The following is a 12,462-nucleotide window of genomic DNA, read 5'->3' as shown; positions in this document are numbered from 1 at the left end:
ATGGGAGAAATGTAGGTGGGATCTGGGGACAACAGGTTTACCTGGAGAGCAGCCCATATCTGGAACACAATGCTGGAAAAGCGGATAACATTAGGGATATCAAAGTACATTCAGACTGATGAGTGGATAGGAGGGGCTTACGGGGCTGTAGGCCAAATGCAGGCAAATGGCCCTGGCTTACAATTGTAACTTGGTTGGCATGGACAATGTGGGCTGAATAGCCTGTCTCCCTGTGGTATATTGTTCTATCACTCTACCACTTAAGGCACTGTGACTCCAGTGAATCCATCGCCAAGGTTGGCCGAGGGTTCTGTTTCCGTGTTGTACAGCTCTATAACTACTTGTCTCTACACTCTTCACAGCGAGTCATCAAACGCACGAAGAGAGGAAGCTGTGTGGCCGGTTCCACACTTCTACTCAACCTGGTGACTGAGAAAGAGCCGCAGGTCGTAAACTGATATGGAAATGCTTCGTGAAAATGCACCACCTGCTCCCCAAACTGGAGGAGTTGCTGAAAGCAGTGGGGGAAGAAGGTACAGGACATGTTTCTATAGAGAATTTTTCTTTTTGTCAAAATGCAACTCAGACTCATTCCATGAAATTATTCCAACAGGTTCTGATCTGATCGAATCGTTCAAAGCCATGAAGGCTTCCTCGGAACTACCTGCTCATCTGAAAGGTATTCAAATGCATGTTTCGGCCAACTGCGTATACGCCGTCCATCGATCAGCCCTTCCTATTTATCCCATCTTTAAATCCATTCCTTGCAGACTAGGTACAATTTACAGAGGTCCAATTAATCAAAGTCTTTGCGATGAGGGAGGAATGTTAAGGACTGGGAAATAACCCTCGCGGTTACAGGAAGAAGGTGCAAACTCCACACAGGCAGCACCCGAGGTTAGGATCGAACCCGGGTCTCTGGCACTGTGAGGCAGATAGTCTCCCAGCTTTCTCCACCCACCTCCACTATAAACAGTCTGCAGAAGGTTCCTGACATGACATATCTCAGGCCAGTGAATCCAATTTCATAGCAGTTCAAGCAGAGTGCAGGCCATCGAATTCAATTACATAGCATGTCAAGCAGAGCGCAGGCCAGCCAATCCAATTTCATAGTATGTCAGGCCGAGTGCAGGCCAGCGAATCCAATTTCATCGCATTTCAAGCAGAGTGCAGGCCAGCACATTCAATTTCATAGCAGTTCAAGCAGACGCAGGCCAGCAAATCCAATTTCGTAGCATTACAAGTATAGTGCAGTCCAGCGAATCCAATTTCATAGCATTTCAACTTCCTAACAAATCATTTATTGCAAGTACATTGCAGACTCACAGTTCAGTTGAATCACCCTCGCGATCTTCCAGAGTGACTGACTCGCGTCCAGGCAGCCGGGGTTTTATAGTCCTGCCCCCCCCTGAAAGGGGCGTTACTTTCATTGTTGTGATTGACAGGCGAGAGGACCAATCAGCTGATATCAAGATTTTTAAAACACTCATAACTTATTTATTTTTCATCGATGGGAAAATTTCTCGGGGCTGCCGCAGTGGAGGACTGTGAGTAAGATGGCCAAAAATCATAGCGATATAGGGTCGTGTTTTTCTAAAATCAATATTCAGCGCAGACAGGAAGTGGTTAAGATGAGACTTTTAGTTCGATAGATACAGCGCGGTAACGGGATCTGAGGTCTAATTTATCCATAGCGACCAAAATGCCCCATTTAAGCTCTCCCGGCCAGCCGCTACTTCCCAATATACCTCTAACCCGTTACAATCCATATATCTGTCCAAATATTATTTTACCAATTTATTTCTGCTTCGTCGACCAATAAACAGCTATAACAATCAGATAACACATCAACTAATGAGTGTAACATTAATCATAATCGTAAAGCATAATATGGGCCAGTCAATAGTCAGAGATGGAGAATGTGTTTTTCTTTGTGTGATGAATCTAATTTCAGGACCTCTTGTTTATCTCACCTGATAAAAGATGTTCAGCAGAAGCACAAGGAGACTCTGCGGGCACAGACTGAAACACTGAGAGTGAACACCATCCTGATGAACGAGAAGGTTAAGGTTTTCCAGCTGCGGGATCGATACGCTGAGCTCACAATCATCTCCACTGTTCGAGATCAGACACTGGTGGAACACGAGCTGCTGGCAAGAGGCCGGGACCATGAAGAGTGGAGAGAGGAACATCTCGGGGGAGAGTTTGAAAAAATCCGAACTGATCAGTTATTCCAGAACATGTCGGCGAGCAAATCCAAATCTGGGAGTTCGTCTGCCGTGGCCGGAGTTCCGGGGATCGGAAAAACAACAATGGTGCAAAAGATTGTTCATGACTGGGCCAAGGGGAAAATATTCCAACAATTCCAGTTTGTCTTCAGTTTCAAATTCCGGGATTTGAACACTATTAACTGCAGAGTAACCCTGAGGGAATTGATTCTGGATCAGTATCCTTACTTTGGGAATATGCTAGGAGAGGTCTGGAAGAACCCAGCTGGATTGCTGTTTATATTCGACGGTCTGGATGAATTCAAGGGTGGAAGCGATTTTGCTGACAGTCGGAGAGACACAGAACCTCAGCACCAGTGTGTCAGAACTGAACGAGGAGGAGGACACAAATGCAGGCTCAGACACAGGGCAGATCAGTCTTCGGCTCAGTACACAGGTAGGCAAAACAGAGGCAACAGTACCATATAGGAGCAGGCAAGAATCAGTGGTCGAAAATACAGGCAAAGGTCGGGATCACAAGGTCACAAGATTTCGAGAGCTGGAACGAGGTGATACCAAGTAGCATACAACACGAACTGGCAATGGGAACTAAAACACAAAAGGCTTAAATACAGACTAGCAGGGGATAACGAGACACAGATGAAACACATCAGGGCGTGGCCAACAGACTAGCAGGGGATAACGAGACACAGGTGAAACACATCAGGGCGTGGCCAACAATCACATGAGGGTAAACGACCTGACAGGAAATGGGACCTGAAACAAGAGGAGATGTGAGACACCAAAATAAAACAAGAATGCAAACTCTAATACTAAAAACCAATAAGAAACAGAAACTAGATCAAACGCGAGACCTGACAGTACCCCCCCCCCCCCCCCCTCCACGGCCGGCTCCTGACGGCCCAGGATCTTCAGGATGTTGGCGCCGATAGTCCCTGATAAGTTCCGGGTCGCATATGTTGCGAGCTGGCACCCAAGACCGCTCCTCAGGTCCATACCCCTCCCAATCCACAAGATACTGACAACCACGACCACGCCGGCGCATCCCCAGCAACCGGCTGACCGTAAACAACTGGACCCCCATCAAGGAACCGGGGGGGCGGAGGGGGTGTGGAGGCAGGGACCAGAGGACTCTCCTTAAATGGCTTCAGACGGGAGACATGGAAAGTAGGGTGGACCCTCATGGCACGGGGGAGTTGAGACGAACCGCCACAGGATTGATGACCTTCGATATGGGGAAAGGACCAACAAAACGAGGAGCCAGCTTCCGGGATTCCACCCTCAGCGGTAAGTCTCGAGTGGAGAGCCACACCCTTTGACCAGGCGAGTATACTGGAGCCGGCGTTCTTCCACGGTCAGCCATCCTCTTGTAACGCGCAGAACTGCGCAACAGCATCTGACGAGCCCCATTCCAAACCTTGCGACAGCGACAGACGAGAGCCTGAGCGGAGGGCACACTGGACTCCTTCTCCACAGCAGGGAACAATGGCGGTTGATAACCCTAGGCACACTGGAATGGAGAGAGACCAGAGGATGAGCAAGGAAGTGTGTTGTGTGCATACTCCACCCAAATAAGGTGTTTGCTCCAAGTTGAAGGGTTCTGTGCCACCAAGCACCGCAGTCCTGTCTCCAATTCCTGGTTAAGGCGTTCAGTCTGTCCATTGGATTCCGGGTGATAACCAGATGTAAGGCTGACCGTGGCGTCCAACAGAGAACAAAACTCCTTCCAAAACCTGGACACGAACTGAGGCCCCCGGTCAGACACAATGTCTCTGGGAAATCCATGAATTCGAAAAAACATGAGACAGCATGACCTCTGCCGTCTTCTTGGCGGAGGGAAGCTTGTGCAACGCAATGAAATGGACCATCTTAGAAAATCTGTCCACTACAGTCACGACTGTGGTGTTACCTTTAGAAGAGGACAGGCCCGTGACAAATTCCATGGAGATGTCGGACCAGGGGCGTGAGGGGACAGGCAGCGGATTCAGGAGGCCAAAGACGGCCCGACGCGAGGTCTTGTTCTGAGCACAAATACTGCAGGCGGCAACGTACTCCTTAATCCCCCTCTCCATGGAAGGCCACCAAAACGGCCACAAACAGGGTTCGGCAGACACCGGGATGACACGAGATCCGAGACGTATGAGCCCAGTGAATCACCTGTGAACGAAGAGACCCGGGAACAAACAGACGATTAGAAGGACACCCTAGCGGAGACTGAACACCAGCAGTTGCCTCGGAAACTCTCTCCTCAATCTCCCAAGTAACCGCCCCAACAAAACAGGAAGCAGGCAGAATGGGAGTTGAAACCTTAGGGGACGGGTCAGGATCAAACTGTCTGGAGAGAGCATTAGGTTTGCCATTCTTGGCACCAGGGCGGTAAGACAGTACAAAATCAAATCGATTAAAGAAGAGAGCCCACCTTGCTTGGCGCGAGTTGAGGCGTTTGGCTGACTTGATGTATTCCAGGTTCTTGTGGTCTGTCCAAACTAGAAACGGCTGCTTGGTACCCTCCAACCAATGTCTCCATTCCTCCAAGGCTGTTTTAAAACCGCTAACAGTTCACGGTTATCCCACATCGTAATTTCTCTCAGCAGGAGAAAGCTTCTTTGAGAGGAAAGCGCAGGGATGTAATCGACCATCTGTGGGGGATTTCTGTGAGAGTACGGCCCCGATGCCCACACCCGAGGCGTCCACCTCAACCACGAACTGGAGTGACGGGTCAGGGTGAACCAGGATGGGGGCTGAGGAGAAGCTCCTCTTGAGTCTCATAAATGCAGTTTCTGCTTGAGAGGACCAAGAGAAAGGCACGTGGGGTGAGGTAAGAGCATGGAGTGGTGCAGCAGTGACACTAAAGTTCCGGATAAACTTCCTATACAAATTAGCAAACCCAAGGAACCCCTGAAGTCGCTTACGACTGGAGGGTGTAGGCCAGGTGGCCACAGCACTGACCTTGCTCGGGTCCATCTGTATACCAGCAGGTGATACAACATAACCAAGGAATTGAACAGTGTTAACATGAAATTCACATTTATCAGCTTTCACAAACAGATCATTCAGGAGCAAACGTTCTAGCACCTGGTGTACATGCTGCACATGGGAAGTCTCGTCTGGAGAAAAAATCAAAATGTCATCAAGGTACACAAACACAAATCGGTTCAGCATGTCCCGTAATACATCATTAACCATGCCTTGAAAAACTGCTGGAGCATTAGTAAGACCAAACGGCATGACCAGATATTCATAATGACCACTGGGTGTGTTAAACGCAGTTTTCCATTCATCCCCGTCCCTTATCCTCACCAGATGATACGCATTTCTAAGATCTACTTAGTGAATACTGCAGCGTCTTTTAACAGTTCAAATGCAGAGGAGATAAGAGGAAGAGGGTATCTGTTCTTAACAGTAATGTCATTGAGTCCCCTGTAGTCAATGCAGGGCCGAAGTGTTCCATCCTTCTTATCCACAAAGAGAATCCAGCTCCTGCAGGTGAAGAAGAGGTCTGATGATCCCAGCAGCAAGGGCGTCGTCAATGTACTTTCCATGGCGAGCCGCTCAGGTGAAGACAAGGAGTAGAGATGGCCCTTAGGAGGCGCTGTACCTGGCAGAAGGTCGATGCAGCAGTCGTACGGTCTATGCGGCGGAAGAGATGTGGCCTTGGCCTTGTTGAACACCTCCTTTAGGTCTAGATAATATGAGGGAACCTTGGTGAGATCTGGAAAATCCTCCTCCCTTGAACGGGGAGGCTGCCGGAGGGTGGTCCTGGAAGATCCCAGCAAACTGCTCCTTGACGGATCCTTCATAGACTCAGGAGAAGAATCATGCAGATAGATGAGTTTACAGTTATTCCCCCAAGAAATTACTTCCCCAGTACCCCAGTTCATGTGAGGATTATGGTAAGACAGCCAAGGGAGCCCCAAAACCAGAGGATGAAGAGGACAGTCGAGGAGATGAAAACTGATGGTCTCAAGGTGATTACCTGCCACGATGAGTTGAACAGGTTGGGTTCGGTGAATTACCCTGTACAGTAGGCGCCCATCCAGTGCACTAGCCTCCATAGGATCTTGAAGCTGTTCACGTTCCAGCTTCAATTCATCAGCCAAGCGAATGTCCATGAAGTTCTCATCTGCCCCAGAATCAACCAAAGCCTGCAGGGAGTGCCACTGGGAATGCACCACAATTGTACCGTCGACAATGGACGAGAGGAACGGCTCATAGGAGTGGTACAACTCACCAATGTCCTCTCTTTCATTGGTGAGCTTTGTCTTTTACTGAACAGCTGTTCAACAAATGTCCCAGTTCACCACAGTAAAAACACCTCATTTCCCTTAGGCGGCGCTGCCGTTCCTCCGGACTGAGTTTGGCTCGTCCCACCTGCATGGGCTCCTCCGAAGATGCAGGTGGCGCTGTAGGCTGACTGGACCGGCCGAGAGGGAAGAAGTCCCGACTGGAAGGTGAAGGGCGACGCTGCCGCCACTGCTGGGAGGAGGACCGAACTGCAGCCGATCTCCTCTCTCGATCTCTTTCTCTGAGCCTAGCGTCAATTTGGATAGCCAGGGAAATCATAGACTCGATGTCGGAAAGCAGGGTTAGAGGAGCCAATTGATCTTTGATAGCTTCAGACAATCCATTGCGAAAAGCATCCAACAAAGCAGCCTCATTCCATCCACCCTTAGCAGCAACAGTTCGAAAGTCAATAGCAAAATCCATAACAGAGCGATTACCTTGTTTCATGGAGACCAGGTTCTGTGAAGCCTCTCGGCCAGGATTGGAGTGATCAAACGTGCGGGACAGAACAGGACCGATGTCTGGCAAACAGGAGAATTCCGAGACCACTCCGCCGTGGCCCAAGCCTCCGCCCTACCCGACAGGTGCGTGATGATAAAGGCTACCCTTGAGCGTTCTGATGAAAAGGAAGCCGCTTGAAGTTCGAAATGCAGTCCACACTGAATCAAAAAAGGTCTACATTTCTCCGATTCCCCCGAAAAGTGTTCCGGTCTTGCCAGGTGGACGAATGGAGATGCTGCAGCAGCCGCGGCCATCGGAGCTCCTGGAGACACAGACAAGGAAACAGACTCGGCAGGCACGGGAGCCGCAGCAGGAAACAAGAATTCAGCCGAGTAACCAGGTCTTCAAACCGAGAACTTAAAGTGTTCACCTGTGAACCGATGTCTGCCTGGAACCCCTGCTGACGCTCGCCGAGATCCCGGAACCCGGCGATGATCGAGGAGAGTTGACCCTCGTAATGCGAGATGCGCTCCTCTTGCTTCTGGAGCGCTGCACGAAAAGGATCAGAGCCCGCTGAGTCCATTGTTGGCCAGTTCGTAATGTCAGAACTGAACGAGGAGGAGGACACAATGCAGGCTCAGACACAGGGCAGATCAGTCTTCGGCGTTTAATCGGTCCAAGTCAGTACACAGGTAGGAAAAACAGAGGCAACAGTACCATATAGGAGCAGGTAAGAATCAGTGGTCGAAAATACAGGCAAAGGTCGAGATCACAAGGTCACAAGATTTCGAGAGCTGGAACGAGGTGATACCAAGTAGCATACACAACGAACTGGCAATGGGAACTAAAACACAAAAGGCTTAAATACAGACTAGCAGGGGATAACGAGACACAGGTGAAACACATCAGGGCGTGGCCAACAATCACATGAGGGTAAACGACCTGACAGGAAATGGGACCTGAAACAAGAGGAGATGTGAGACACCAAAATAAAACAAGAATGCAAACTCTAAGACTAAAAACCAATAAGAAACAGAAACTAGATTAAACGCGAGACCTGACACAGTGCCCAGATCCCGAGTGGTGGTGTGAAGTGTCAGACATTGTGTACAGTTTAATCCAGCACAAGCTGCTCCCAGGGTGTTCAGTGCTAATGACCACCCGCCCCACTGCGTTACATTTACTGGAAAAGGCAGAGATCAGTGTCCGGGCTGAAATCCTGGGATTTGTCGGTGAGGAACGGAAGGAATATTTCACCAGGTATTTTGAAGATCAGTCGGTGGGAGCAGCTGTTTTCAAACATGTGAAGGAGAACGAGATCCTGTACACCATGAGCTACAACCCCTCCTACTGCTGGATCCTCGGCCTGACACTGGGTCCCTTCTTCACACAAACACACCGGGACCCGCAGCGAGTTCCCAAGACCATCACCCAACTATATTGCTATTTTATTTACAACATCCTGAAAAACCATGGCCGTGAGATTGAGAACCTCCGTGAGGTGTTACTGAGAGTTGGTCAGATGGCCTTCACTGGAGTGGCTGAGAAGAACATTGTGTTCACAGATGAAGATTTGGTCAAATACAATCTGCAGCCTTCCCAGTTCCTGTCCGGGTTCCTGATGGAACTTTTGGAGAGAGAGGATTCAGCCCGGAGCGTGGTGTACACCTTCCCGCACCTCACCATCCAAGAGTTTGTAGCCGCACTCGCACAATTCATGACTGTAGATCGCGGGGATATCACGACACTCCTCATTGAAGCCCATGGCATGACAGACGGGCGATTTGAAGTATTTCTCCGTTTTGTCGCTGGTCTCTCCTCCCCACGGGCAGCTTGGATCCTGAAGGAGTTTCTGGGTAAATTCCCTAATCAAACAATCTGCCGAGTGATTGACTGGGTGAAGGAGGAGGTTAAACGCCGGGCTAGAAACACAGAGAGTGATACTGATAAACGGAGGCTCCTGAACACGATGCACTACCTGTTTGAGTCTCAGAGTCCTGTACTGGCTCAGCAGACACGGATCTGTGGAAACACTTTCATTCAGTGGACTGGGACTGACCCCGATTGACTGTGCGGTCCTGTCTCATGCCATCAGGCTCTGTGATACAATCAAACACCTCGAACTATGGAACTGCCGCATTCAGTGTGAAGGTCTCCAGCGGCTGGGACCGGCTCTGCACAAGTGTCAGTGCTTGAGGTAACTGTCCGTTTGTCGCTAGCACTGAACTGTAAAATTGTTCCACTATTTTGTTATTCCGTCCAGCACCCCTTCTATGGGGCCGATCGGCCGTCACTGTGCACGGGGAGGGAGGGGGGGGGCACCCCTCCTATTTTATCCTCCCTCCGCCGGGTCACCTGTGGCCGACCCCTTCCCCCAGATCACATGCGCGCGTTGCCCGCCCGCCTGCCGCCGTTCTCTGCACGGGGAACATTTCTCGGTCGGGGAATGAGAATAAATGGTGAAAGTCACCAAACACCACATCCACAATAATGTGCTGAGGTGTTTCCAGAAATATCTGTTTGGGGGAAGTTATCTATCTCAGCCTCACCGGGCGGCCGGTGTTTGTATCAGTTTGTTTCTTACTCTGTCTGTTTGTGTTTAGACTGGGAGACAACGACCTGGGAGATTCCGGAGTGAAACTGGTGTCTGCGGCTCTGAGGAACCCGGACTGTAAAATACAGAGACTGGAGTAAGTCCCAGACTGTGAGAGATTGTGTTTACACTCACTGGGTGTCTGACACTGAACATTAATATGATCAGTAATTGTGTCACTGATAAACACTGGGGATTTGCACCGTCTCCTGTCTCTCACCCTCACTCTCTCTCATCTCCAGGCTGGACAGTGTCGGTCTCACAGATTCTGGAGCCGAGGATCTCGTCTCCGCTCTCAGTACAAACCACTCACTGACGGGGCTGATCCTGACATACAACTCCCTCACAGACCGATGTGTCCCCGCTCTCAGCCGCCTCATACTGAACCTCCCGAGACTGGAGCTGATCAGGTGAGTGTTTGTGTTAATATTTAATGTGATAAAATATCAGGGGATCCATCCATCCATTCGCGGGCTTCTTTCTTCTGTGATTTTGTTCTGTAAATGTTGTTGAAATATTAACTCCAGTCCCTGTTATTGACACTGTTGTTTCATCTGTTTATTTCCTCTTTATTCCTCGACTGTTTCAGGCTGGCGAGGAATGAGTTCAGTACGACCGGGAAGGAGAAACTGAGGTCGCTGCAGGAATCCAGACCCGGAGTGAGTGTGGACGTGTGAACATCTCGTGGTGTAAACGTCACCGCCCTGGGGACCGGAATATTGTTGGCCGATTCCCCGCTCTCTCCTTTAAACGGCCGCCCTCCCCTTTAAACCCCAACGCTTCCCGGGCCGGCCGGGCAGTGACATCAGAGGCGACGCCTTGCCGCTGTCACGTGCCCCGGGTACGCGCTGCTGATGCTGGATATCCGGTGCTGCCCTCCAGTGGGGGACAGGGGAATTGCAGTGGGGGGGGGGGGGGGGGGGGGGGGGGGGGGGGGGGCAACCTGCAGGATCCCAGATGTGACTTTCATCAGCGGCCCCCGCTCTTGCTGCGGGTTGATGGTGACAACTGTATCCATTTGGCAGAGAAGATTAAACATGACTCTGGTGGATTCCAGACCAGGGCATCGGAGATGTCCTCATTCCTCAGGGAACAGAGGTTCCCCTCTTCTACTATAGAGGAGGCTCTAACCAGGGTCTCTTCTATACCCCGTAACTCCGCTCTCTCTCCCCAACCCCCCACTCGTAACAAGAGCAGAGTCCCCCTTGTCCTCACCTTCCACCCCACTAGCCGTCACATACAACAGATAATCCTCCGACAATTTCGCCACCTCCAACGGGATCCCACCACTGGCCTCATCTTCCCACCTCTCTTTCCCTGTCTGCTTTCCGCAGAGACCGCTCCCTCCGTAACTCCCTGGTCAATTCGTCCCTTCCCACCCCCTCCCCGGGCATTTTCCCCTTGCAACCGGAGGAGATGCTGCACTTGTCACTTTACCTCCCCCCTCGACTCCATCCAAGGACCCAAGCAGTCTTTCCAGGTGCGGCAGAGATTCACCTGCACATCCTCCAACCTCATCTATTGCATCCACTGCTCTAGATGTCAACTGCTCTACGGGATATTCTTTGTGACTGCGCTGTAATTATAGAGAGAAGTGTAGCTTGGTTACTTCTTACTAACCAATTGTTTGTTAGTGCTTGTTAGTAGAAGCTCCGCCTACTATGAGGTTTATATTATCAGAAGTCTGCTTAAGTAATTAGCAAAGATACTAGAACGGAGCAAGATAGACCACTCCTGTAAATTCCAATGGACTGACATGTAGTACGCAACGGAGCGGAACTTCCGCCATTTTAGTAAACTCGACCCGACTTCAGTTATGCCTCTCGCGGTGTAATCATCGTTGCGGGGGAACAAGTTGTGTTTACTATGTTTATGGTATCTTTGCTTGGTCACTATGTAATATTATGTTTATTGGTAATGAGTGTGAGTAGCTGCTAGTTACTGTAGCACCATGCAGATGAATGCTGTGAGTGAGTGGACTTTAATAAACGTGTGTTGGAACATTGACGTGTGTACGACTCGACTCATTACAAGCAGGACAGCACAAGAATGGACCCTTCCGCCCACAATATTTGTGCATGAAAACATTTCAGTATCAGCTGAAGTTACCTACTCATCCATTCCCCTCCCTACCTTGTACTCTTGCTCACTGAAATATCTCTCGTATGCTAGAACGAACACAACATTCTCCACCGCCTCTTGAATCGCCTCTTCCAGCCTCTGGCGGTAATGATTTGTCAAATCCAGCAGCTGCCAATCATCACACCTTTCCAGGAGCTCCATCATCGAAGACATTGGAGGAGCTGTGATGAATCAAAAGAATGGAATTATCAAGTGTTGTCTGTTTTCCTCCACCCATAGCTGTCACCACCCCCACTCTGCTAAAAGGCAGACCACATGACGGAGATGAGACGCTCCGATCAGCGGGTTGCTGTCAGGCCACGAGCCGGATCTACCCTCACCCTGCACGGAGGGAGGGAGACCCGGCTGTGATCCTCGACTTACCCTGACAATGGTCCCCAGGCTGTTGCTGTAACTTATTCCCTGCGGCATCTAAACAATGCGCTAACTCACAACAATTGTCCCTCTCCCACTGTTCAATCCCACGGGTGCATTCTCCTCTTGATTCTGGATGGACACAATGTTCAAGTTCAAGTGAGTTTATTGTCATGTGTCCCTGTATAGGACAATGAAATTCTTGCTTTGCTTAAGCACACAGAACATAGTAGGCATTTACTACAAAACAGATCAGTGTGTCCATATACCGTAATATAAATATATACACACATGAATAAATAAACTGATCAAGTGCAAATAACAGAAAATGGGTTCATAATAATCAGAGTTTTGTCCGAGCCAGGTTTAATAGCCTGATGGCTGTGGGGAAGTAGCTATTCCTGAACCTGGATGTTGCAG

General features: G+C 49.9%; 2 long non-coding RNA genes across 3 annotated transcripts; both read left to right on the top strand.

The window, feature by feature from the left end:
- Positions 1-446: 446 nt before the first annotated feature.
- LOC116969204 lies at positions 447-2,015 on the top strand. Of its 2 annotated transcripts, none has more exons than XR_004410676.1 (3): positions 447-533; positions 614-679; positions 1,955-2,015. It is a non-coding gene; the product is annotated as an uncharacterized LOC116969204 (long non-coding RNA). The 2 variants fall into 2 exon arrangements; XR_004410675.1 differs by having other exon boundaries at positions 1,984-2,006.
- Positions 2,016-9,591: 7,576 nt separating this feature from the next.
- Positions 9,592-10,354, top strand: LOC116969206. Its single transcript, XR_004410678.1, has 3 exons — positions 9,592-9,643; positions 9,789-9,956; positions 10,136-10,354. It is a non-coding gene; the product is annotated as an uncharacterized LOC116969206 (long non-coding RNA).
- The last annotated feature ends 2,108 nt before the right edge of the window (positions 10,355-12,462 follow it).

The sequence above is a fragment of the Amblyraja radiata genome, unplaced genomic scaffold (assembly GCF_010909765.2).
Source record: "Amblyraja radiata isolate CabotCenter1 unplaced genomic scaffold, sAmbRad1.1.pri S121, whole genome shotgun sequence".
Lineage (NCBI taxonomy): Eukaryota > Metazoa > Chordata > Chondrichthyes > Rajiformes > Rajidae > Amblyraja > Amblyraja radiata.
The sequence above is the reverse complement of the archived record's forward strand: the minus strand, read 5'-3'. Positions and strand labels throughout refer to the sequence as shown.